At 45.0% G+C, this 27,001-nt stretch overlaps 1 protein-coding gene across 26 annotated transcripts in view; it reads left to right on the top strand.

Annotated features, from left to right (window-relative positions):
- Positions 1-27,001, top strand: part of SEMA6D (semaphorin 6D) — a 410,879-nt gene that overhangs the window by 126,354 nt on the left and 257,524 nt on the right. The window contains exon 1 of one of the 26 annotated variants that reach the window (XM_053272273.1): positions 20,877-20,892. The exons of the other annotated variants lie outside the window; for them this stretch is intronic. The gene's annotated coding sequence lies outside the window, so the exon portion shown is untranslated. Of the gene's footprint in view, positions 1-20,876; positions 20,893-27,001 lie in introns of those variants that run through there. 26 annotated transcript variants of the gene reach the window in all.

Below are 27,001 nucleotides of genomic sequence, written 5' to 3'. Positions count from 1 at the left end.
CGGCCTGCCATAATATGTTCTCCTAAGGGGATGTGGCCATAGCTCAGGGGCAGAGCATCTGCGTGCATGCAGTAGGGCCCCGGGTTCAATCCCTGGCATCTCCAAGTAGGGCTGGGAAAAGGTTCTGCCTGAAACGCCGGAGAGCCACTGCCAGTCAGTGTAGACAATGAGCCCTGTCTCACAATCGCATAAGAGGGCTTGAGGGCGGGTGGTGGGAGAGGCAGCAGAAACCCGCCTTCCCCGCAGACAGCCTGGGTGGGGAGTCCGGGCATGCAGATTACATGCCCAGATGGCCCGTGGCTGCCACGGGCAGCACGGCGGTGCAGGAGTTGGGACGCATCATCCCAGCCCCCGGAAATCCTACAATGCACCACACTAGTGAACTGTGCAATGTGGAGATCTCCCCAGCGATGGACTGGCACCCATCAGTGCTTCAGTTCCAGATGGAAGCAGCCGGTATTGACACACCGTCAGGTAAACGTGGTTAAGCGAGCGCCCACTCCCTTAATCTCCTTTAAGAGCCCAGGTTCTTAGCCGGGTTTGCCACCAAGGAGCCACAGGGAGCTGGTTGGCTCCCGGCAGTCCCCCGCCCCCACCCCTTTAACTTTTAAAAACTGACTCCTGGCAGTTCCCACGGGCAACCAAGCCCGGGCTTAGCTGCCTTACCCTGGTCTTGGCTCTTGGTGACAACAGCCTCAGGACTGAGCTCAGTTGACCAATGATCTGACTCTGTATAAAGCAGCTTCCTGTGTTGCACATCTAAACTCAGTCATATTGGCTTCAAACTTATTCCTTCTCCTTCTCCCTGGAATTGTAGCTATGTGTAGGACAGGCTCAGTATGCCATGCGAAACGGAGGACCAGCTCTAGTTCACTGGTGCCTCAATCTGGAAGAGCTGCTATGCCAACAGTTGCTTAGGAGGCTGGTTGTATTTGATGCCATGATTATTCTTCCACAGAATGTCTGGTCAAGGCAAAAAGATGGTTTTGCGTTTTTCAAAAGCTTTAAAAAAACCTTTGAAAAGAGGATAAAAATATAGGTAAGAGGATGACAGGCCTGGGGGACATGGTGTGTGTGTGTGTGTGTGTGTGTGTGTGTGTGTGTGTGTGTAGTTGAAGTATCCAAAACATGGGAAAAGTATGCCAAACATTTTGGGTTTAATAGGGCATGTTTGGAGTAGAATAACCACCTCACCAATTTATTATGTCATTTTCTATGTAAACTGCTCTGAGAACTTTGTGACAGAATTCCGCTTAATCTAAGGATATGCTCATGTGGAATTGGTGCTATAGAAAATACCTCTCATACAGTTATGAATTGCGAACTTTACAGGGATTATCGTTTAAAACTAATTGCTCCTCTGTGGGTAAAGTTCCCGGGACACTCTAATGAATTTTACTTAGAGTTTTTATTGTTTAATTGTAATGAGGAGAACTCTTATAATGTGGCAAGGTTTTGCCATATTGTATGTAAAATTCGTTCGGGTTTTATGTAATGTCTATGTTTGTTATTTGACTGATCTATGATTGTAATAAAGTTCTATCTATCTTTGTGAAAAGTGAAGTATAAATATTAGTATATTTATATAAATATAATAGAGTCAGTGTGGTGTAGTGGTAAGAATGTTGGATAGGACCAGGGAAAATCATTCAACCCCCCATTGAGCTATGAAACTCATTGACTCTGGGTCAGTCACTTACCTCTCAGTCTAACCTAACCTAGCCGACAAGGGTTGTTATGTATATACATAACCATGTATACCACTGTAAGTTCCTTGAAGGAAGAGCAGAATATAAATGCAGTAAATAAAATCAGTAGCAGCAGCAACAGGGAAAAAGTTTCCAGAACATGGAAAAGGTTGCATTGGGAGTAATGCTCGTTGTTTCAAATCAAGTGTGAGATTTAGAAAATCATTTAAAGTTCAGTATTGGTCCATAAGGGCTACTGAAGAGGAAGCATGAAATTAAAAGATAAAAGGTGTAATCCATTAACATAACTCTTATTGAATCCCATCCCCCGTATTTGTTTTCTTCAATGGAAAATATGTGTGGGATCAGTGACTGCATCCATACAATTTATCAAAAAGACGAAAACCCAAGTTCAACAGAGTTTGTGTTCCATTTATTTCATGAGATAAGTTTGCACACATTGCTTACTTGCCTCCATTGCAATATTCCACTTAGGAGATCTGTGCTGTGCTTGCCCCCCCCCCGCCATAATGCCCCCACCCTTTTAAAAGTTCTTTAATAAATCCAGGCTGAGAATCCAATTTTATATTTCACATGTTCTAATTCTGATTTAATTTACCTCTCAGCCAGAATATAATTATTTTCTGGTGATAATTTAGATGCTTGTACTAAAAAGGCAAGGCTATTTTTGACGCTGAGGAATCCATAACTTTAAATAGTCAAGTCTTATCTCCAGTAAACCTGCCCACGTAAGGAGAAACTAAAGTTTCCACTAATACAGAGCAGGCAGTGAATTTTGCTGAGTGTTTGGGTGAGAAGGGGGATAAATCCTCATTGCACCTTGTGCTGAAGGCTGGCAAAGAGTCCATTTCGCTCGCTCGTTCTTCTTCAACATAATTTATAAAATTTTAGGAAGTATAATTAGCAGTGGCTGCCACAGCAGCATTTTGCTAATTTAGTCCAGAGAGTCTAAATATTGCTAAGAAATAACTTTTTCAAGTTAGTTATTTAATAAACATGACTTCCCATTTTAAATCTACTTGAACTATGTCATTAGATTGTACAAAACCAAAATGTTTAAGCTTAAACTTTGCTAAAGTGAACATGAATGAAAGAATGAGTTCATATGAATGAAGCTGATTTATAGTGAATCAGACTGTTGGTCCATCTAGTCCAAGCCTGCTCAACTTAGGCCCCCCAGCTGTTTTTGAACTACAACTCCCATAATCCCCAGCCACAGTGGCCAATAGCCTGGGATTATGGGAATTGTAGGCCAACATCTGCAGGAGGGCCGAAGTTGAGCAGCCCTGATCTAGTCCAATGTTGTCTGCTCTAGATGAGGGCAGGTCTCCGGAGGAGAGCTGGTCTTGTAGCAAGCATGAATTGTCCCCTTTGCTAAGCAGGGTCCACAATGTTTTGCATATGAATGGGAGACTTGATGTGTGAATACTGTAAGACATTCCCTTCAGGGGATGGAGCCACTCTGGGAAGAGCAGAAGGTTTCAAGTTCCCTCCCTGGCTCCTCCAAGATAGGGCCGAGAGAGATTCCTGCCTTCAACCTTGGAGAAGTCACTGCCAGTCTGTGTAGACCAAGGATTCTCAATGTTGGGTCCCCAGATGTTATTGGACTTCAACTCCCAGAATCGCCAACCAAAGGCCACTGGGGCTGGGGATTATGGGAGTTGAAGTCCAAAAACATCTGGGGACCCAACATTGAGAATCCCTGGTGTAAACAATACTGAGCTAGATGGACCAATGGTCTGACTCAGTATATGGCAGCGTCCTATGTTCCTAAACTCTGGGCTCCATAAACCATTTTATCTAGAAGTGAAATCCAAAACTCAAGATTTGTGTTACATGCTTGTTCTGTACCATCTCCTCTGCATTATTTTTTTCTTGATGCCCCCACTAATCATTTGAATACATCATGGGGTCTCTTCCAGGCAATTTCAACTATTTGTCCCCAAGTTAGCCCCAAACTGTGGAAGTTAAAGTCCCAAAGCTCTATCTTTTAAAAAGTGTCCTGTCAAAAACCAAGGGAAGGTTATTTTCCTGAGAATTTTTAGCCTAAGGTCAGTTAGGCTATTGGCTACCCAGGTCTAGTGGCAGAAAGTATTTCCCATAAAATAAGCAATAAAATAAAAAATGAGGCTTGTCTGATGGTAGTTCTGTCACCTAGGCATGGGGACTACAGAAAAATGACTGTTGAGCTTATAGCTTCTAGGGGACCAAAGCAGAACTTCCTGTGGTCCAGTATATCAGTCTTCCATTTTACACCAGGATATACAGAAGGATATGCAAGCAAGGTGTGTGTGTGTGTAGATAGATATATCAGATACACTGTTCCCTCTAACAGATTCCCAGATGTTGTTCACTACAACTCCCAGCATCCCCAGCTGCAATGGCCTTTGGCTAGGGACTGTGGGAGCTGTAGTTAACAACATCTGGGAATCCCTGTTAGAGGGAACACTGATCAGATATACCCATCCTTCGTGGTGTACTTGCTTTTTTGTAAGCCCTGAAGCTCTTCTCACCATCGATGAGAAGAGCTTCCTCTGGGTCTGTGGGGAGAGTGGGCTTAGACTGCCGGCTCCATCACGGGGCTGCACAGCCACTGGAAGTTCCAGGATACCCTGTGCGAGTGCGCGGGGCATCCTGGAGAGACCGCCAAGCCCAGGAGTCTACTCATGTGTCACTGTGTACCACGGAGACACACGGGCAACCATATGAGGTTAATGGAGCGCTCCAAGATGTAAGTTTGGGTGGGGTATAAATTAGATAGATAGATAGATAGATAGATAGATAGATAGATAGATAGATAGATAGATAGATAGATAGATAGATAGATTTAAGGGGAGGGGGAATTAGGCAGGCTAGCTGCCTTGGGAGCACCGGGCTTGCCTGCGAGCCCAGTGGTTCCCACGATCTCTGGAAAAGTGGGCTAAGCTCCCCTAGCCCACTTTCCAGGGATCGTGGGAATAGCCACCCTATCTACTGTCTTCCTATTCCCGTTGAAGATCAGATAATGTAAGTCAAATCCATTTTACATGATTCTTGCTCCACCTATTTATGCCACATTAAGGGTGCTACATCATGTGAAGCTAAGAATAGCCTTTAATGAAGCCTGATTGAACATCCAACCCCCACAAAATGGGAGGGCCAAATTAATGATATCCCTAGAAGAAACAGAGTCTATTTCTTCAATCTCCAGTACTGAAGGTCTCACCCATTTTATATTTGAATGTGAGATGTGCAAAGACCTTCATGCCAAATATATCCACCCATTGTTAGCCTCAAAGACAGGATATTCTTCTCAAAATAAACTACTGCTTTTGTTAAAAGATACTATTTGCTGCTGCTGCTACTACTACTTATATACCTTATATTGGCCTTTCGACAAAAGGTCTCAAAGCAGTTTACATAGAAATATAAATAGTGAATAAAAGATGGTTCCCTGTCCCCAAAGGGCTCACCATCTAAAAAGAAACGTAAGGTAGACACCAGCCACAGCCACTGGAAGGATGCTGTCCTGGGATTGGATAGGGACAGTTGCTCTCCCCGCTGCTTAATATAAGAGGTCCACTACAAAGGTGCCTCTTTGCTCAGTTAGCAGGAGGCCATCACAGAGACTTTGGTATTCCTCTGGTGGCATGATCTCACATTTTTATTTTTGTAACAAGTTGTAATATCCTAATGGCCAATGTGCATGATTTGTTTTGATGTGTGGTGGACTGTGTATAAGGGCAAGTTGCCAGGATAATTCTTGAGGGAATCTCTGCCAGCAGAAGGCAAGTCTACTGTCTCCAACTGTTCCTTGTGAGGAGGGCTGAAACATTTACTTGACGAGAATATTATTAGGGATGTGCATGAAACGCGACTTGGATGCTGAATCGCAGCCTATCCCTTTAACACGGAGGAGAGCAGGTTCATATCTGCTTCTTCACCACTTGCTGCCACCGTCCCCCCGACCCCCCCCCCCGCTATCATTGCACACTGGTGGCGCTCTCCCCCAGCTGCCCCTGCGTAATGCCAGCACGGACATGGCCTCCGTGCATGCGTGGGGGCCATCTGCGTGGCCAGCATGGTTGCTGACCATGCAAATGGCCGCTGTGCATGTACAGAAGGAAGAGCCATTAACCGCCAGTTTGACAGTTACACAAACAGGAAGTTAATAGAACTATTATATGCACGGGTTTGGGCTTTCTGATCATTCAATAATATACAATCTGAAGCTTAATTAATAAATGATTTAAAGAGTATTACAATATTTTTTATTGCTTGCAGGCTTGCAATAACTTTCTAGACGTACGAGAGCTAATTAGATAAGCAGATCTTTCTCGGTTACACTTTAACCTTGATTTAGCATGAGAATGAGACTTCTGTATTGCCGCTATTAAAAATGTATCCTCCTTATTGCACGGGGTAGAATGCCCAGCCCATCTCTGCTGTCAAATAGCTTGTATAAGGCACAGAAGAATAGGAGGAAAATATCATTTTAGTGAAGCTTTCCCCCCCACAACCCCCTTGTCTTCCAGAACAGCTTCCAGGGGCCTTAATAATTTATTCTATTCAGAGGAGAAATTTAAAATTAGAATCCTGGATTTTGTGATTCATACCCATTCCTTGCTTTGTTGAGCACAGATTCAAATATTTTTAGCAAAATAAACTGCAATATGCATTGAAACATTAAGGTATTATCTGTCAAGAGCAATCTGGCTGAAGGCTGCATCAGATGGCTTTAGTTACTATTCAGGGCACTTGCCTAATTTCTATAAGAAGTGCATTGAAAGTTGTAAATCAATTTGTACCAATATATAAACTTGCAATTGGATTGCGGGGCAATGCCCAATTATGCATCTCAGCCCCACTGAAGTCATTCAGTCAGCCTGCTCTTGAGCTTCATGTGTGCTCTTGCGACAGTCGTACATTTGCTGGATTCCTGGTAGAAGTATTGTAGAAAACTCAAAGTCTTCTTGCTACCACAAGACCAGCTCTCCTCTCCTCGACTGGGGCCCAGATCTCGCAAGACTTGCTCTGATTGCCAGCGACTGTTTAGAGGCCAGCTTGCCAATGATGAGGCGTTAGTTGCCGAGGAGAGGTCACCTTGGGAAGAGCTCTGTGACTCGGGCTGAGACCCAGGGTAGCTTCCATCTCCAGAGGGTTGAGAGCAGAACAAGCCCTGACAGGGGATTGGAGCAACCCTTTCTTGAATACTCCAAGGCTGGGCTGGGCCATTCGGGAGCTGGCCAACCCCCACGACAAGGCGACCCCAGGCCCAGGAGCCCGTAACAGCTCCTGTCAATCCTAAGTGTGGCCCCCTGACTGACTGTTTATTGGGCCTGTGCTAAGCCCCGGCTGAAGCAGAATGCTCTGCACAGTCCCCCGGCACTCAGCGGAGGTGGCTATTCCCACCGTGCAGGTCCTGCTGCACTTTGCCCAGTGCTGGTGGGGCCCCTTTAAGAAAATGGGGCCCTCTTGAGCCCCGGCACCATTGTGGAAGGCATGCACAGAATGCTGGGAAGTGGAACCCTTCCCAACGCTTTCCCCATACAGCTCCTGAGAAGGTTTAGACTCTCTTAAAAGGCTGTTCCAGCGCAGAATACGGATATGATGAATATTTATATACTGCTTGTCAACAAAAGTTCCCAAAGAGGTACACACACATACACATAGGAACGTAGGAAACTGCCATATACTGAGTCAGACCATTGGTCTATCTAGCTCAGTATTGTCTTCACAGACTGGCAGCGGCTTCTCCAATCTTGTCCTAACTTGGAGATGCTGCCAGGGAAGGAACTTGAAACCTTCTGCTCTTCCCAGAGCGGTTCCATTCCCTGAGGGGAATATCTTAAGGCACTCACACATCAAGTCTCCCATTCAGATGCAACCAGGACAGACCCTGCTTAGCTATGGGGACAAGTCATGCTTGCTACCACAAGGCCAGCTCTCCTCTACACACACACACACACACACACACACACACACACACACACACACACACACACAAATGTTTCCTGTCCCCAAAGTTCTCACAATCTTAAAAAAAAAACCAAAAAACACCACACACCATAAAATACACACCAGCAACAGCCACTGGAGGGATGCTGTGCTTGGGATGGATAGGGCCAGTTGCTCCCCCCGCCTGTGCTAAGTAAAGAGAATCGCTACTTTTAAAAGGTGCTCTTTTTGCTCTGTTAGCAGGGGATAGAGAAAAGCTCAGTACTGTGCAGAAGCCAGCACAGTGGGAAATGGCTCTCATACTGAATGTCGGTTTGTTTTTTGCCTCCACTTACGAAAATAGATCGCTGGCTTAGATTATGCCCCTTGTAATTGTCTCACCTGAGCACCACCCACCATGCTATTTCAAGAGCTGTTTGATATTGTAAAGGCCCTGCTCTGATGACATTAACCCTGGGATCGCTCTTACATCTGACAGCTCTTTTGTCGAAGCTTGCAAGTTCTGCTCAAAGGCTGTGAATGCAGCACTGCACCAACATCCGGCATGTTAAATATGCTAATGCTGGAGCTGCTGCTCTTTCTGACGGAGCACTGGAGAGGTCTTGGAATTCGTCGCTGGTGTTGCCATGAAAGATGTAGGTTTGGGGAATCAACTGCAAGACTGCCTACTCAGAAGCTTCCATAATGCATGCTGGAATATACAAACTCCTGGGAAATGGAGGTGATGTACTCTGTGTGTGTGCACATGCGCGTTCAGACTGCCTCCAAAGCACCTGCCCAGGGATCTGGACCTTGAAATAAATCTGTGAAGTATATAGACAAATGGTCTTTTGCAGACCTCTGACTTGGGTTCATTCATTGCTTGCTTGTATTACTGAACGAGGGCATTTTTCACATAGAAGAAATAGACCCTGATGAGTACCAGGCGGGGTGGTGGGTGGGGACGGACACATAATTAGAACGTGGGTAGCATATACAGAATGTTGTTGCTCTCCCCATTTATCTGCTTCCAAATAACAATCCGTTAGGAAAGCTATTTTCATTTTTAAATGTGTGTTTCCTGCCTTCCGTGTCAGATAATTTGTTCTTTTGCCTCTTGCGTTTCCTTTGTGTATTTTAGGGACACTTTAAGAGTGATTATATCGCAGGACAGACCACGTGGGTTTTTTTCGTGCCGTACAGGTGATCGGTCAGGCCTAGTGACAGCATAATTACATTCGTAGAAGCAGATGGTAATATATTTCTCCATGGAACTCATGAGTCAGTATCCAGGCTCCTATACAATCATTTAGTGATCTGTCTGAATATTTTTCAAAGTTGTGTTTTTTGGTTTTGGGGTTTTTTTTACGTTGTGCAAGTCAGATGAGTATTTTTTAGAGGTTGCTGTAAATAATTGATCGTGTAATTTTGCATTGCAAACAGACTTTGAAATAAAGAATTCTCAATTTAATGTACCACAGTGATCACATTAGCTGGATCTTTACTTTAGGGCCTCCTTTTTCTTCTTGTTGAACTATTGCAGATCATATACACCACTTTCCCCCTCGGATACCTTCCATCTTGACTGATTCATGTGAATATAGGTCTTGTGGTAGTGAGCATGGAGTGCCCCTTTTGCTAAGCAGGGTCTGCCCTGGTTTGTATCTGGTGGGTGACATTCACATTTTTGAATCTTAATGTTTGTTTATCTATTATGATTTTTTAAAATATCTTTTTATGAATTTTAAATGTTTGTATATTTTGTATTACATTTTAATTCTGTACACTGCCTAGAGATTTCGATATTGGGCAGTATATAAATTCAATAAATAAAATAAATAATAGATACAGGTGAGCGCTGTACAGTATTCCCCTTCGGGGATGGGGGCCGTAGGTCAGTGGTGGAGCATGTGCTGGCATTTAAAAGGTCCCAGGTTCAGTCCCTGGGCATCTCGGGTAGGACCAGGAGAGGCCTCACACTTGGAGAGACAGTCAGTGTAGACAGTACTAAGCTAGGTGAACCAATGGTCTGGCTCAGTGTAAGGTGGCTTCCTGTGTTCCTAATATACGAAGCTGCTTTATGCTGGTTCAGTGCTTTGGTCCATCAAGCTGTTTATAGTCTGTTTGCATGACTTGTTTACAGGGACACCAGAGTTTCAGGTGGATCTTGCACCAGGAATCCCTTTTGACTGTTGTTGTTATTTACATTTTATATCCCGCTCTTCCTCCAAGGAGCTCAGAGCAGTGTACTACCAACTTAAGTTTCTCCTCACAACAACCCTGTGAAGTAGGTTATTTATTTATTTTAATACATTTCTTATTAGGCCGAGAGAGAAGGTTAGGTTAGGCTGAGAGAGAAGTGACTGGCTCAGAGTCACCCAGCTAGTTTCATGGCTGAATGGGGATTTGAACTCGGGTCTCCCCGGTCCTAGTCCAGCACTCTAACCACTACGCCACACTGGCTCTGTTAAGCCCTAACCGCTTGGGCCCCAGCAACCTTAAGAACTATCTGCTTTCACAAGTGTTTTCCGACCCGTTCAGATCCTCGGGAGAGATGCTGCTGCACTCTAATGTCTATGGGGACCTATTTACTTGGCTCCTGGGCCTCCTAGGCTCTGGCCCTCAGGAGGTTCATATTGGCCTCCTAGTACTTGCTAAAAAAGAGGTCAATTTGGGCCAGGCTTTGGAGGTTCTGCTGAACTGAGCAGCCCAGTATTTCAATATCTATAACCTGGGGAAGGAACATGGCTTAGTGGGAGATCATCTGTGTTGCATGCAGAAGCTCTGGGTGCGAACTGTGGCATCTTCAGGCAGAGCTGGGAAAATACCCATTTGCAGCCCTGGAGAAGCCACCCCTGGCAGTGAGACAATACTGAGTGAAGCGGGACCAGCGCCTGACTCAGCATGAGGCAGCTTCCTGTAATTGATTACAGGAGGACCTCGTTACTTGTGGATCCAGCATCCACGGTTTCACATATCTGCAGCCGGATAATTGACACCCAACCTCGTTATACGCGGGGGTGGGGATGGGGGGTTGAAATTTGTGTATCTGCAGATCGGGGGTGGCTGGAAGTGACCTCGGAGGTCATTTCTGGTTGCCATTTTGTGGCTCGTTTTAAAAGGGGGAGAAGTGATTTTTCGCCCCCCAAAATGGTGGCATTGAGACTATTGGGGTGGCACTGCTGGAGTGCGGGAGACCCATGGAGCATGGCAAGCTACCCCCCACCCTGCGTTTCTAGAGCCATTTTACCCATTTTAAGACATTTTCCCGACCTCTGGGAACCTCACCCCCGCGATCCCATTGCCCCAGTGATTCCGTCTTCTCTGTTTCCATATGTGTGGTAATTGCAGAGAACGGAACCCCTGCAAATGCAGAGGTCCTCCTGTATTGTGTTCCCTTTGATCGAATTGTTTTCAGTATTGTTTTGAATGACCTTGGGGATGGGGAAACATAGAAATTTGCCATGTAAGTCTTTGGAGATTCCGGAACATGAACTTAGGACCTTCTGCGTGCAAACTGTGCACCCTGTCACTAAGCTCTGGCTCCTTTTGTCTAGTTAGGGCAGCTGTTGCTTAAATAGTTTGTCAGCACATTATTCAGTCCCTGGCAAGGAAGAAAGGCAGAGCAATTGATCCCTGCCCCATAGTAGGAACTTCCAGGCTTGACGCAATCTAGTGAGTTATCTGGGAACTCATACCCAGAATCATTTTGCAAGCCCTTGCTATCATTAGATATTGATAAAGGCTCCTCATTGACTGCTGTATACGTTATTTTACTCTGCAGCATCCCTATCCGCCACTGGTTTAAAAGCCAAGAAGGCAATATTAGCAAAACACAACTCTCCTACAATAAGATGTTTCCAGTCAAATGCACCTCTGCAGCTGCACTCAGTGAAATAGGCTCTGCACAACATGGTTCATTGAGTATTCATGCACCTGGATTTACAAACATGCTCACATCATGTATGTAAATCACAATAAAGTGCATCCACCTGCCCACACAGATATCTGACTTCTAGGAGACCCCGAGCTGAACCCCAAAGAATGACAATGTTAGCAACTGGCACGAACAATATTTTAGTAAGGAATTGCCCAAAGACATAAACAGGAATGGCAGTTTCCCAGGACATCTATTGGGGCTGTACCTATTTGGTTAATTGGAAGAGTTTGAATGACCTCCCCTTGAAACTGCAGTTAGGTCCCACTGCGGGAAGCATACAAGTATCCCTGAGATACTTGTTTGTGAATGGCCTCATATCCAGAAACCCCACAAATGGAAGGCATGGACAGTTCAGGGGAGGAACCTCAGCAGATCCATCTCCGTCATTACAACCTGAGAAGATGCTTCTGGCTTCATCCTTGGACTTCAAGAACCAGCCTCTCTGGGTGCAGCCTCTGCAGCATTGCTGAAGCCAGCCCCTGAAGGATAAAGCATTGCCCCTTTGAGCATCAGAACGTCGGAACAGAGGTAGCTGTCTTATACTGAGAAACCATTGGTCCATCTAACTCGGTATTGTCTACATTGACTGGTCGTGGCTTCTCTAAGGTTTCTGACAGGAGCCTTTCCCAGTCCTACCTGGAGATGCTGCCAGGGATTGAACCTGGGGCCTTCTGCGTGCAAAGCAGATGCGCTACCACTGAGCTACAGCGCCATCCCTACCACTGATGGTAGTTGACTCTGGCAAGTCCTACAGGGGAAGGATAGAGCTAGAGCCAGCAGCAGGGCTTTTTAAGGGCTTAGGTGAGGCTAGACCTTTACTGAAGCAACATCCTCCTATCCTCTGGTGCAGGGATTCTCAACGTTGGGTCCCCAGATGTTATTGCACTTCAACTCCCATAACCTCCAGCCCCAGTGAACTTTGGTTGGGGATTATGGGAGTTGAAGTCCAACAACATCTGGGGACCCAACTCCCATAACCTCCAGCCCAAGTGAACTTTGGTTGGGGATTATGGGAGTTGAAGTCCAACAACATCTGGGGACCCAAGACTGAGAATCCCTGCTGTGGTGGATGCCCTTCACCAACATCCTCCTGTCCTCTTATCTGGTGGATGCTCTTCACTGTAGCTACTCCACTCGGAGCTCTCCAAGTCCTGATCCTGCTCTGGGGACTGACCCTGGTCCTGTCCTACTGCCAGTCTCCTGCTCTTCCAGAGTTTCCTTCCACATCTGGCCACTAACTCCTGGGACACTTTCCAGCCTGGGACAGGCAGTGGGGCAAATAGAAGTTTCAGGGGGTGAATTCAGCCAGGCAGAACAGCAGAGGGACAAGATTGACTTTCCTCCCCACCTGTGTTCCTTCTAACAGGGATTCCCAGATGTTGTTCACTACAGCTCCCAGCATCCCCAGCTGCAGTAGCCTTTGGCTGGGGATTCTGGGAGTTGTAGTCCACAACATCTGGGAATTCCTATTAGAAGGAATACTGCTCTTCACCAGTGCCATAGTCCCAGTCTGAATCAGGCCCTTTTAAATTTTATTTAATTAAAGGGGATTGCTGCTGGAGGAATGTCAATTGCAGCCTGTCAGAAGCATACCAGAACCCATTATCTCAGGCTGACTGAAGCATCTCTGGACTGTTTGTGTCCATGGTGAAATTAGCATCCTCTAGGAATACAAAAGAAGATGATACAATAGTCAGATTTGTCAAGAGATGGATTTGATTTTATTATCTAGTGAAATAATAACTCTCCGGGACAATATTAACCCATAAAGATTATTTCCCTCTATTGTAAATGAAAGTGTTATTTTGATGATTGCTAGTATGATGTGCTACATTTTTTGTTGTGAGTAATTTTTGTTTGTTTTTCTCTTGTAATGCAGTATATTTAATATAAATACAAAAGTAAAGGGGGATTCTTTTAGCAGATCTCCCATATTGCATCCTGTTTGCCCTCTGTTGAAGCTATTCTCTATTTAATTAGAACTGTGAGAGTATACACTTTATTACTCTGTTCTTGAGATATATATTTTTAAGTAGACTTTTTATTGTCAGTTTAACATAAAGCAGCTGGAGAAGAGCCTTCAGTGGTGGATAAAGGGAAGGTGTGCCACCAGCAGTAAATCTCGCTTTGAGAACGGGCATGCTGCAAGCACCTAAGGTTCTCCCTATTTTCATCTGTGATACATTGGAGGGTACGAGTTGGATCAGGGCCAGGTATTTCTCTGCTTTCTTTCTTTTTAATTTAGACTTTCCTTCCTTACCCAGAAACCTGTACTTATTCTGTTCTGTAGGCAGCTGCCAAATCCAACATAAGGAAACAGCTGGCAGCATTTTTTCTTAAAATCTATGCTTATTTTTGGAGGTGGTGAGCTGAATACCGCCTTGCTGTAAAAACTGAGTCAGAATCTTTGATTTAATGTAGAAGAGACCAGGAGCAACTTTGGCCTCCCTTCATATATGGAGGATGACTGCTTTGCTCTTAGTTTGCAGTTTGGGGCTGTAAAGGTGAAAACTTAGGAGAAGGCAATGAAAGCCAACTTAAAGCCCTGATTTTAAGAAGAAAGTGGAGATGGAGTGTCACATGGAATGGTTAAAAGACTGAGCTGTGCAAAAGGAAGTTCCAGTTGAAATCTTGCCTCTGCCGTGAACTTTGTCTAAGCCAGGGGTTCTCAACCTGGATTGTGACTGGGGGTGATGGGAATTGTAGTCCGGCATCTGGGGACCCAAGACTGAGAACCCATGGTCTAGGCAAGCTGCTTCCTTAGTCTTGGCCTCCTATCTGTAATAGGGGCCCATTGATTAATTAATACTAACGAGCTTAATTTTGTTTGTGTACTAGATTTATGTTCTGCCCATGTATGCAAGATGCTTAAAGATAGGAACATAGGAAGCTGCCATATACTGAGTCAGACCATTGGTCTATCTAGCTCAGTATTGTATTCACAGACTAGCAGCGGCTTCTCCAAGGTTGCTGGCCGGAATCTCTCTCAGCCCTATCTTGGAGATGCTGCCAGGGAGGGAACTTGAAACCTTCTGCTCTTCCCAGAGAGGCTCCATCCCCTAAGGGGAATATCTTACAGTGCTCACACATGTAGGCTCCCATTCATATGGAACCAGGGCAGACCCTGCTTAGCTAAGGGGACAAGGCATGCTTGCTACCACAAGACTAACTTCTCCTCTCCGAGGAGATCTGGAGTGGGGGGCCTCCAGTTCCCTTTTGACAATCTCAACCATAGAATAATTACATCTGACTCCTCCCCAAACGGAAACTGGAGGAGACAAGTGCTGTATTGGGGGCTAACACATCTGTTTTGTCCCCAGCACAGCATCTTTTAGGGAGGTGAGAGAGACAAGATCTTGGAGCAGCACCAGCAGCAGTACACACACCCCGGCTCCCTCCCCTCCCCCCCCACCTGCCAGTCAAGAAGGAGGTGACTGATGAGATTCAGGACATTGAGCCATTCATTGGCAGCCTGAGCCCCAAGGATGCCCCTGCTGGGGAGGATTTTGAATGGTCAATAGATGGTGCTCTCCTTGTTAAATGATCCCTTCCTCACCTTTCATTTGGAGGCCATTTGCATCTGCTTTGCACCCTTTAAAACAGGGATTCTCAACGTTGGGTCCCCAGATGCTATTGGACTTCAACTCCCATAATTCCCAACCAAAGGCCACTGGAGCAGGGGATTATGGGATCTGAAGTCCAATAATAGCTGGACACCCAACGTTGAGAACCCCTGCTTTAAAATGGAAGAGAACAAAAGGAGAGAGTCAGGGAGTCCTTTGTGGAGTAGGGAGGGAACCAATGGCAGAACTAAATGCAAGGTGGAGTTCTATCCCTAAAAACACCTTGTTTTCATTACTGTTTCCCCCACATTCAAGTTGACTTCCTTTAGTGTGCTGCCCATTAAACTGGTGTTTTCTTTTGATAAGATAGCAACTTGTGGTTAAAGGAAAGCAGGCTTCATCTGACACTGCTGCCAAGTTTGCCTAGGCTGAAAGATAACGATGCTGGTTCTTTAGTGACTATCTCTCAAGATCTGTATTGACTCCTGCTTGCAGCAAGCCAAATCTGAAGTTCTGATTTGGGTTTTAATGAGAAAATCTGATTAAAGTCAGTGGGGCCATGCCATCTCTGGAAGCCCACACGCAGCTTGTCAGGCATGTTGCACTCAGCAACTTTACCTGATTAAGGGGCTGGCAAGATCCGCGTGAGCATTTCAAAAAAATAAAATAAAATTGCAGAAAGATGTGTTGCTTGAGTTCTGCTCTTACCAATTCACTTCTTCAGATTTAGCCTGATGCTGAAGAATTTAATCCGAAGTTGGAAAGCTTTGGCAGATAACAACTAATAAACCGGTGCGAAACTATGACTCTCCATGGGGATTGTTTCCCAACCCTTGCCCCAAAGTTGTATTCTGTCAAAAATAAACACAACGAAAGTTAGTTTGAAGGTCTCACTACTGCTCTTGAGGGCTTAGAGCTAACCGAGTGGCGGCCTTAGATGGAAACTATGGCCTGGTTCACACAGCTGTTTAAATCTAGGTTTAATGTGGGTTACTGACATTAATGTGATTGTGTGAACCTGCTCTAAGGCAGGAATCTCAGATTCATCTCAGGTCATAAACCACCTTTGCATGTGTTCACACAGTCACATAAATGTTGGTAGCCTACATTAAACCTAGATCTGAACCACCATGTGAACCAGGCTTAGCCATGGAGACTTCATATTGGACATCTGTTACTGAGATGTACTTTTTCGTATTCAGTACACGTGTGCATGCACAGTCCTTCCTTTCAGTGGCCTCCAGAATGTGGAACTCCCTGTGAGATCCAACTTTCTCCCAGCCTGTTTGCCTTTCAATGTCTGATAATGTCATTCAGGCCTTTATTTTCACAGTTTGAGATTTGTATTGGCTGACTCTTGTTGCTTCTCTTTGGTTTGCTTCTCCATGTTAATTGTCTTGTGTGCCAATTTTATTCTATACTAGCTTAACCCACCCAGAGCATCTGTGTGCTAGTATTTGATTGCTCCCCTCACCCTCCTCCACAGCCCGCCTCACCTCAGAGATCTCTCCACCCTCACCTGAGGCACACTCCTAAGCAGGGTCTACCCTGGTTTGCATTTGAATGGGAGACTACATGTTTGAGCACTGTAAGATATTCCCCTTAGGGGGTGGGGCCACTCTGGGAAGAGCACCTGCCTGCTTGCATGCAGAATGTTCCAAGTTCCCTCCCTGGCATCTCCAAGATAGGGCTGAGAGAGACTCCTGCCTGCGACGTTGGAGAAGCCGCTGCCAGTCTGGCTAAACAATACTGAGCTAAATGGACCAATGGTCTGACTTGGTAGAAGGCAGCTCCCTGTGTTCTTATGTTATAGGTGATACCTCCCCCATCTGTGCATGCAGTACAGTTCAGGATGTGAAGAAAGGCTAGCAGGCATGCTCAGAGCAGTATGGGACAATATTCTATGAGTTGTGTAGGGCTCCCTTAAGCACCAGCCTGTTTGGATTTTGGCTACAGTTTGGAAACAGTTAACAGTGTACTCCTGTACATCAGAAGTGTTCTTTTATCAAGGGATCAGCATGATAGACTCACTTTATTTGCCTGGTGTGGGGTGTCATGCTGGAGCATTGCAGTTGTGAATATGTTGAGGATTTGGATGCATGTTGCTATTTGTTTTAAATGAGCTCACACCCACAGCCTGTGCTCACTGATCCCAGTGAAATGTGCATCTTAACCTAATGATTCCCATAATTAAGTGTGATATGAAGCAGTTGTATTCCTGTGGCTGCACTGAGTAGTTATACTGAGCCTAAGTAACAGAAAAGAGAGAGAATACATATTCGGTAATTTCTTTTCAGAGCCGCCCATGACTGATGATGATTGCAGTTGCTTTGCGGATTTGTTCCTGTGTGTAGCTACCAGTGTGAAGCCTTCGGCAAGCATAGATTAAGGGGGAATCATGAGCAGGTTTTCTCCACAAGAAAGAGCCCCTGGTGGAGACTTTTACAGTGTGAAGCCAAACCAATGCAAAATGGGGAGAAAATCTACCCAGATTCCAAGCCCGCTTTGAAGTTTTGTTTTTAAAGAAGTAGAAGGGAGATCTTTGAAACTGTTAAGGATATAATGGGAGAAGGCTACAGGTTTAGAACTGTAATACTTAAACTATGATAATTCTATGAAGGACTGAGCCTAACAAATCCAATCTCCTCCACCCGGCACCACCGTCTTATTCACACATCGAGGTCCCCCAGCTCTGCCTGTCTTGATGGCCCTGCACACGGAAGAGGCAGCACTCCAGAGAACACTAACCTGGGGATCCTAGACTTCAATATGCTACCTGGCTGCCTAAATTTGGCTTCTAGGACTTCCCAGCTGCATTTCCCAATATCGCGGTTGCCAGTGTGCACAACAGCACATTGCCTAACAGCCTATCTAGACACTGCATGACATCTGCAACCTTTGCAGCAGCCGGCAAGTCACGGTGTGGTCTACACGTGGATCACAGGTCCATCTCGCTGTGCCCCTAATGATTGAATCACCCACTGCTCGGTGGCCCCCAACCCCTGGAGGAGAGATATTTTCTATCTATTTATAGATATTTTCTATCTATTTTTACATTGTGAGCCTTTGGGGGATAGAGAAACACACACAAAAACCCACCTGTTTTAAGAACTGTTGAACAGCAATATATAAAAATGTGTACTCATAATCTCCAGGCTTGACTAGTGCCGTCTACATGGGGCTTCCTTTGTATATAGTCCGGAATCTGCAATTAGTACAGAATCCAGCAGGTAGACTGGTCTCTGGGACAACCCAAAGAGATCCCTATAAAGCCCTTAATGGCTTGGGCCCAGGGTACCTAGGAGTACCTTGAAGTGGCCTGCCTTTGTCATGAACCTGCCACTTATTAAGATTATCTGGGAAAGTCCAGGAAGGTCCAACTCATTTGGTGGCGACCTGGGACTGGGCCTTCTCTGTGGCTGCCCCGGGGCTTTCAGATGCGCTCCCTGTCAAAATAAGGGCATCTCCATCTCTGAATGCTTTTTTAAAAGATCCTCAAGACACAACTGTTTTCTCTGGCTTTTAATTAATATGAATATGAAACTGTAATTGTTTTTATTCTATGAAATTGTTTTATTTGTTTTTACTCTGTTTTATAGTGTGTTTTTAAATTTGTTTGTTTTTACGCTTATATCCCGCTCTTCCTCCAAGGAGCTCAGAGCAGTGTACATGGTTATTTTTATTCTTATAACAACCCTGTGAGGTAGGTTAGACTGAGAGACACATGACTGGCCCAGAGTCAACCAGTGAGTTTCATGGTTGAAAGGGGATTAGAACTCGGGTCTTCCTGGTCCTAGTCCGACACTCTAACCACTATGCTATGCTGGCTCTCTTTTACATTTTGTACACCACCTAGAGATGCATATATCAGTCGTTATATCAATATGATTGATAAATAAAATAATAGTGCCATGGCCACACAATTGAGAGGTCGGTTCTTCCCTACCTATCATCATCATCATCATCATCATCATCATCATCATCACCCATAATCTCAGTGAAACAGGTTACAAAAACTCACCATGTGCTTAGAGCCTCTTCTCTCCCACCTTTCCTCCAACTAAAAGAAGTCCATCATACTAGTTTCAGAATATATTTTTTGACATAGTGGAAGCTAAAATTTTGTCATTCCATATTGGGCACAAAAGGACAGGATCATATTTCTGTACAGTTTTAAGTGTGTTTTTCATAGGGAGGTGATAAAAACCTATTCAGCGTTGGTTTTAATTTAAAACTGAGCTTAGGTCACATAATGCCCTGCAGTAAATAACTGTTCTACATATGGGCAGGTTGAGATAACTACCCCAAAATAAACACAGCAGGAACTGCTGATTCCCTGCTAACACACACTCCCAGGACAAGCTAGGAGTAATGCACATTTCATGTTGTGTGAAGTGCCTCTGTTGGGTGGAGAATGAGTTCCCCTCAACCCAACATTTTGACGTTGACTTGAGAATGCCCGGAGGCAGAGGGGACCCGACATCGGTGACTCCACACAACCTGAAATGCTTGCTACTGCTGGCTCGAGCCAGGAGTGCATCCTCACTAGGAACCTCTGGTTTCCTCCATGCTTGTTTTCAGGGAGTGATCGGAACTCGCCCAAATGCACTATTAGGGTGCACCACACACATTAATATTACCTTGCTCTTCAAGGTTCTTGTGCGACTTTGCAGTCTGTGTCTCTAAGCATTAGGCTACTGGAGTTGATGGAACCGAATTTTCTCCAAAGTGGAGAAATTTGAAGAGGGTTTCTAGGTTACTCCCAAAGGAAAAGTCAAATTTGAAGATGAATTCAGGGAGCAGAGTTCCTGGCATTTGTCAGACTTGCTAACTTCCTTCATATGTATGTACATAAGAGAACCCAATGGAAATCTTGTATTTCATATTTGTAAGCATATATAAAGGAAAGGCATGGGGGTGATTTAATAGAAGAAGGAAAGGGGAGGTATTAGGAAGGAAGGAAGGAAGAAAGGAAGTGATTCTAATAGAAGGAGAAAACGGAGGGAAGGAAGGGAGTGCAAAATGTTGTGGACTGAAGTCTTTGGGCCCTCTATGGATTTCAATAAGCCACTCGGGGAGCCAACCTTGGCTGAAAAATAAATATATAATAATATATATTTATAAATATATTTATAAATATATAAATAAATTCTGTTATTAAGCACAGGATGAGGCATAAGCTCCAGTTCTTCTGATGTTCTATCCATCAGAACAACCATTTCCTCTGTGGTAATAGGGTAATGTAGCATGTTCTCACCAGCAGATAATAAACTCCTTTATGGCCTTAATGTAAGCAAAGTGTTTGGCCATTTCCGGGGTGAGATCTTAATTTCTACATTGAGTATTAAAAACAGACTACGGGTTGAATTTGATTTCAAATAAAATTTCATTGATCAAACCTTCATCTTGACAATTCTTCAGTTCCGTAATTATGATGTGCCATTGTTCAATTTTGGAATCAAAATATGTTGCATGAAACTGTATGGAAGGAAATTTTGGAATTTGGGTGTAATTTATTCTTTTTTTTTGGCCTGATTATCTTATTAGGCCTAACTTATTTTGACTTGATTATTATCTACATTCTCTCTCTCTCTCTCTCTCTCTCTCTCTCTCTCCTCCCCCCCTCTGCCTTTTCATATAATTACTTAACGAACCTGCATTATTATTATATACTAGTTTTGTCTTTTTATACCATCCTGTGGTAGGGAAATCTGAAATAAGATGTCAAGGAACTAGTCATTCGGGGCAGGTGTATTTCTAAAATGTAAGTGGGTTGGTCTGTCCCAGATTTACCGGAATCAGCCCTGCTTGAGTTAACTAACTCTAATCTCCAGAGACACCAGGTTGATAGTTCGGATCACTAGGACACTAATTGCACCTGTCTTTCGCCGTCTTTCGAGCATGAAGATTAACTCGTCCACAAAATGTTCCCCCTGTGGCAGGTTCCTGTCTCTATGTCATTTCCTAGCAGTATACCAGTGTGCTGATAAAAGCAGATCACCCTAACCCTTGTTCGCTCCCCTAATTGCTGTTCATTGAAAGGATCTCACCCTCTTGCCAGGTCCTGTAGAGATTTACACCCTTCTCTACCATTGTGTGCGTGTATTCTTGACACAGATGGGACATGTATTTAAAGCACTTTGGGCTTCTTTGTATCTTACAGCATTAAAAGCAATTCAGTGTTAGACGTAATTCATTCTCTCCCCCTGCCCGCCACCCTGCCCATTCTTGCACATAAAACTTTTAAATTGCAAGATTCCCTCGCTGCGCGCAGCTCTGCTATACTCTGCCATTTCCGATTTTGAGCACATCATTATAATATCGGTTTCACTTTTTCGGTAGCGACATCAGCCATAATTTCTCTCCATGTCTGCCTAACCAGGGGTTGCAGGTGACATTTTCAAAAGCGCTGTGCTGATGAAAGCCCGGCATTCTTCGTAAGTGATTGAGGGCAGTTGAGGTCAAGCAGATCATGAGTTGCACTCGCAGATCAGCCTGAGAGATGGAAGCTAGTTGGGCCAGCTCTGCATCCCTTCCTCTCGCCGCTGCTCATGCAGCCTCGCTTCTCTGCCCTCTTGGGGGAGTTGCGGCCGACCCAAAGCCTTCCAGCAGCCATGTATAAAAGCTTACCCCGTGGCATTAGATAGATGAGAGCAGCAGCACAGAGCAGAGCTCTTCTATTAACTCAGCTATTTATTGCTAACAACTCACTGGGAAAGCCCAGTGCATAAAACTTGGATTGACGGAGGGGAAACGGCTAATGCAGCATACCTGCAGATTGGCTCTAGTTCAGGGGTCGGCAACCTTGGCTGTCCAGCTGCTGTTGAACTCCAGCCCCCATCATCCCCAGCCATAATGTATTGTGGCTGGGGATGTTGGGAGTTGTAGTTCAACTGCTGGCAGGCCAAGGTTGTCAACCTCTGCTCTAGTTTCTAGAAAGAGGGAGCTACCTAATACTGAATCAGACCATTGTTCATAGGAACATTGGAAGCTGCCTTCTAGCGAATCAGACCCTTGGTCTATCTAGCTCAGTACTGTCTTCACAGACTGGCAGCGGTTTCTCCAAGGCTGCAGGCAGGAATCTCTCTCAGCCCTAGCTTGGAGATGCTGCCAGGGAGGGAACTTGGAACCTTCTGCTTGCATACATGCAGGTGCTCTTCCCAGAGCAGCCCCATAAGGGTGCTCACACATGCAGTCTCCTATTCAAATGCAAACCAGGCTGGACCTTGCTTAGCAAAGGGGACAATTCATGCAATTCAGGGTTGCAGCGAGGATAGACATGGCCATGTACAGTACACCACTCTGAAGAGCAGAATATCAATGTGAAAATAAACAAACCCTAAAGGAGAGCTTGCATTGCAAGGTGGCACTCCCTAGATAGCTGCTGAGAACCTAGCTGCTGAAGGCCCAGTTAGCACCTGCCCTGGTTCCCTAAGGAAGATTGGGCCCAGCAAGTGGCTAGTAACTGTGTGGGCTCTTCTCCCCTCAAACTGGCTTCAGCTGTTTGCAAGGTGGCAGGATTGGTTCCTTGCAGTGCAGTAGCAGAAACAGATGCGTCCTACATTCCATTCCATTGCTTTGCATTGTTGTGTTTCGCTTGCTTCCTTACCACACTTATATCCCACTCTTCCTCCAAGGAGCCCCAAGCAGTTGTACATGGTTATGCTTCTCCTCACAACAACCCTGTGAGAGAGGTTAGGCTGAGAGAGAAGCGACTGGCCCAGTGAGTCACCCAGTGAGTTTCATGGCCAAATGGGGATTTGAACTCAGGTCTCTCCAGTCCTAGTACAACACTCAAACCTCTACACCACGCTGGCTTTCATTTTTTCTCCACAGTGCCTCACAACATGTTACAATGGCACACCACGTCAGTCAGTGTGGGTGGGTGGGGGGACACAAATGGTGGGGGCGAAGTTCCCACCAGATAGAAAGCCATTGTATCTTCTACATCTGCCGAAGCAGTGAAAAGAATAAAATCTTGCTGTACCTCCTGGGTAAGAGGAGGGAACCCCACCAAGGGAGGAGGGGGCCCACCAGGAGCTGCCCCAAACTTGGATGTGTGTTCAGACTCATTCCCTCCCTTTCCCCCTCCACCTATTGCTCCCTGATTCTGCAGAATTTCACTGCTACTTTTGCTGCTACCATCTACCCACTCACCTCCCTAATTTCTACCTCTCTCCGACGTTTGTGGGCAACAGGTGAGTAAACCTGTGTAAATAATACGCTCTGCCGGCACTCACTTTTAGGTGAGAGGCTTATTAATAAAGATGACAAATTAGAAAGTGCTGTAATACAACAAATGCTGCTGTTGCTATTAACATTCCACATGCCCAATAATCTGCCTACGACTCCCCTTGAAACACAGATTCTGATTTTGTTTTGTTTTTTCATTAAAATGGTTAGCAACATAGGCAGTTTTTAGGCACTGAGTTCTGAGGGCTGCACTGAATGTCCACCTGTTCCAGTTTTGAGGGTGAAAGTTGTGCTTTGGAGGGGTGTGGCTATTCCCCCCAAACCCCTTCTATTTTTTTTATTTTTTATTGTTTAGCTGCTGTTCCTCCCACTGCTTCTGCATCAGTTCCAACATTTCTCCGGCTTTCTCCTTTGTGTACATGGTCCAAGCCAATCGAGGATCATGTAGTGATGACATCATTGTGCCATGTAACCTATCGCATCTGGTTATGTGATGATGTCACTGAGGGAGAAGCTTCTTGGCTTGGCATTGCCCTCCTGATTTACTTTATTTATTCTTTTGAATATCTATTTTCTGATTTCAACAAGCAAGTTCTCTGCATGAAGAAATTAGAAGATGGTCCCCTGTCCCAAAGGGCTCCCAATCTGAAAAGGAATACTAGGAAGGCCCAGCAGGACATAGCACTGGGAGATGAATATCTAGGAGAGTTGTTATGTTGAACTGAAAAGGAACAGCTGCTCTCTGCTAAGAGACCCACCATTTTGAAAGGCTCCTCTCTGCCCAATTAGCAGGGGAATTGATGAATGGGCAAGAGCTTTCTCTCCATTTTGGAGGAGCCCTGAAAAATAACCACAAGGTGGAACTGAGAAACATAGCAAGCTGTCCTGTAGTGAGTCAGGCTATTGGTCCATCTAGTATTATCTACTCCAGCTGGTAACAGCTGTCCCAAGACTTCAGGCAGGAGTCATTCTCAGCCCTTCCTGATGCCAGAGAGTGAAACTTAGACCTTCTGCATGCACTGAGCTATAGCCCCGTCCCCTAACAGTACTCACATGTAGTCACCCATCCAAATATAAACCAAGGTCACCCTGCTTAGCAAAGGGGACAATTCATACTTGCTACCACAAGACCAGATCTACTCCTTGAAGCTTCCAAAGCAACTTGGGTTACTCAGGCCTACTTTTCATAGCATTTCAGATACTACTTGCGTGTATTATGGGCACCAAATCTCAGATTCAATCAGATGAAAAAATGCATAATGCATTTTTAAAAAAAATCAGCCCTCTTCCTTGTTTGAAAGCATTGTGACTCATGCTGCACTTTTAATCAGTATCACCAGATTTCTAATGATGTTGTCCGGAGCCATAAAGGTTATTTCCCTATTGTTTTATTCTTTCAAATAATACCTCCATTTTAAGCCATGTCACGGACATTTTCACTACAAAATAAAGCAATGCTCACCATGAAAATTATACATTCCTAATTAAGACTTACTGTCGCATGTAATGTAGATTCTCTTGCCACATTTCCCATAGGGGTTTTCTTTTCTTCACTGTCTTGTACTAGCTCTTATTCCATATGTGGCTGCGATCCCCAACCCACTGACATTTTTGGCAGAAATCCCATTGAGGGTTGTTGTTTTTAAAACAGATTTTGATTGTACCCGGAATCTTGCCACTTGCCCCGTTGCACCTTGCCCTTTCTCTGTGGGACACAAATGAATCTCTTCTGGGCAAGTTGGCTCCATTGACATGAATGGGTGCTGAACAGGAACCAAGCAGTCCAGTGCACAGAGGGGCACTTTTGGGAGTGATGGCTCTCTGTATATTTAGCAGAGGGAGAGCAACTGTCCCTATACAGCCCAGCACAGCATCCCTCCTTTGGTTGTAGCTGGTGTCTCTCTTTTGTTCCTTTTTTGAATTGTGAGCCATTTGGGGACTTTTCTGTCAATCTTTCTGTTGTCATTTTTTTTTTTGTTGTAAACCGCCCAGAGACGTACGTTTTGGGCGGTATACAAATATGTTTAAAAAATAACCTGCTTTGAGCACTTTTGCTGAAAAGCGGTCTATGAATATGCGTAGTAGTAGCACTGGGCTCTGGAATGGTTCCCTTCATTTCAAACAAGTTTTGCGGAGCATTGTCCTGATGGCGTGGCCTCCCTCCCCTCATCCCTTCAGTTCTTCGTTTTAATTCTTGTGCACCCTTGAAATAAATAAATGTTACCTTTATATCTTCTCTTATAAATATACAGGTGGACCTCCTTACTTGTGGATTCATTATCCGTGGTTTCGCGTGTCTGCTGTTGGGAAAATGACACCCAACGTCAGGATACCTGGCGGGGAGGACTGTCGACCTTGCATATCTATGGTTTGGGAGTGACCAGAAATGAGCATGGAGGTCATTTCTGGTTGCCATTTTAGGAATCAGAGTCACAAATTGGCTCCCGTTAAAAAAAAAAACCAAAACCATGGTTTTTGGCCTATTTTTGGCCCGTTGAGGGGCACAGTGTGACTTGGAGGGAAAAATAAAAAATAAGCCAATTTGGGGCTGAAAATGGCTAACATGGAACCTAACCCCCATGATTCCATAGAGATCTATAACCCAATACTAGCGGTTTCCATATCTGTGGCACAGCCACAGAACAGAACCCCCTGTCGTAAATCTGTCAGGTTAATAAATTCTCCAAACCAGGTCCAGTCCAAGTCAATCCAATAAATCCAACAGAGTCCAAAGCAAAATCCACAGGCAAGGTCAACACAGTCCAGGGTCCAAACACTGTCAAGGCAAAACAGGAACACAGCCGAGTAGCTCACAGGAAATTGATGTTGCTATCAGCAGGGTAAGCTATGTTACAGGCGTCTTAAATAGGCTGACCCCCGGTTCTGTTAATTAAGAGTTGCTGAGTCAGCAGCTTTGTCTGTTGTTCTATGCATGTGGCTCCTTAACTCTTGCTGTCTCTTGGACCGGCACTTCTCCACAGCTGAGACCAGTCGCGCCTCCTCCACAAGAGCTGCCTCACCCGGCTCTAACTCATACTTGACTCCTTGTGCATCAGACCCACTCTCCTTTGCAACTTCTCATCCTTGCCCACCCTCCTCTGCTGTCAGCTCTGTCTCCGCCTCCAACTCCTCCTCGGAGTCTTCCAGCATGCCCATGACACCCCCGTGAATATCGAGGTCACCTGTACTGATAAATCTAGCTGCTCATTGAGACCCATGGGGAATATAGACTTACTGCCATTATGTCTTCACCTTTATCTAATAAGTAGAAATGAGAGGATTTACCACTTCTGCTGTTCCTCCATTTTGCGCTGCCCTACCTTACAGTTCTCTAGAATTTGAGCTTGACTGAAATAACTTCATGCCATTTTGAAATACTAGTCTAGCTGCCAGTCCATTTCACAGCACAGTTCAAGGTTCTGAATGCTACCCATAAAGCCCTAAACAGCTTGAGACCTGGCTACTTGAAGGCCAGTTACTTTCTCATAAGACCACCCAACTTCTCTTAAATTGGGGGCATGGCTCAGTGGTAATGTACATGGTTTGCATGCAGAAGTTTCATGCTCAGTCCCTGGAATTTCCAGATATGACTGGGAAAGACCGCTGTTTAAAACCCTGGGGAGCTGCTACAAGTCAACATAGACTAAACTGAGCTAAATTGAATGGTCTGCGGAAGGCAA

This window comes from Hemicordylus capensis, chromosome 10, assembly GCF_027244095.1.
Source record: "Hemicordylus capensis ecotype Gifberg chromosome 10, rHemCap1.1.pri, whole genome shotgun sequence".
NCBI lineage: Eukaryota > Metazoa > Chordata > Lepidosauria > Squamata > Cordylidae > Hemicordylus > Hemicordylus capensis.
This window is presented reverse-complemented; position numbering and strand designations above follow the sequence as displayed.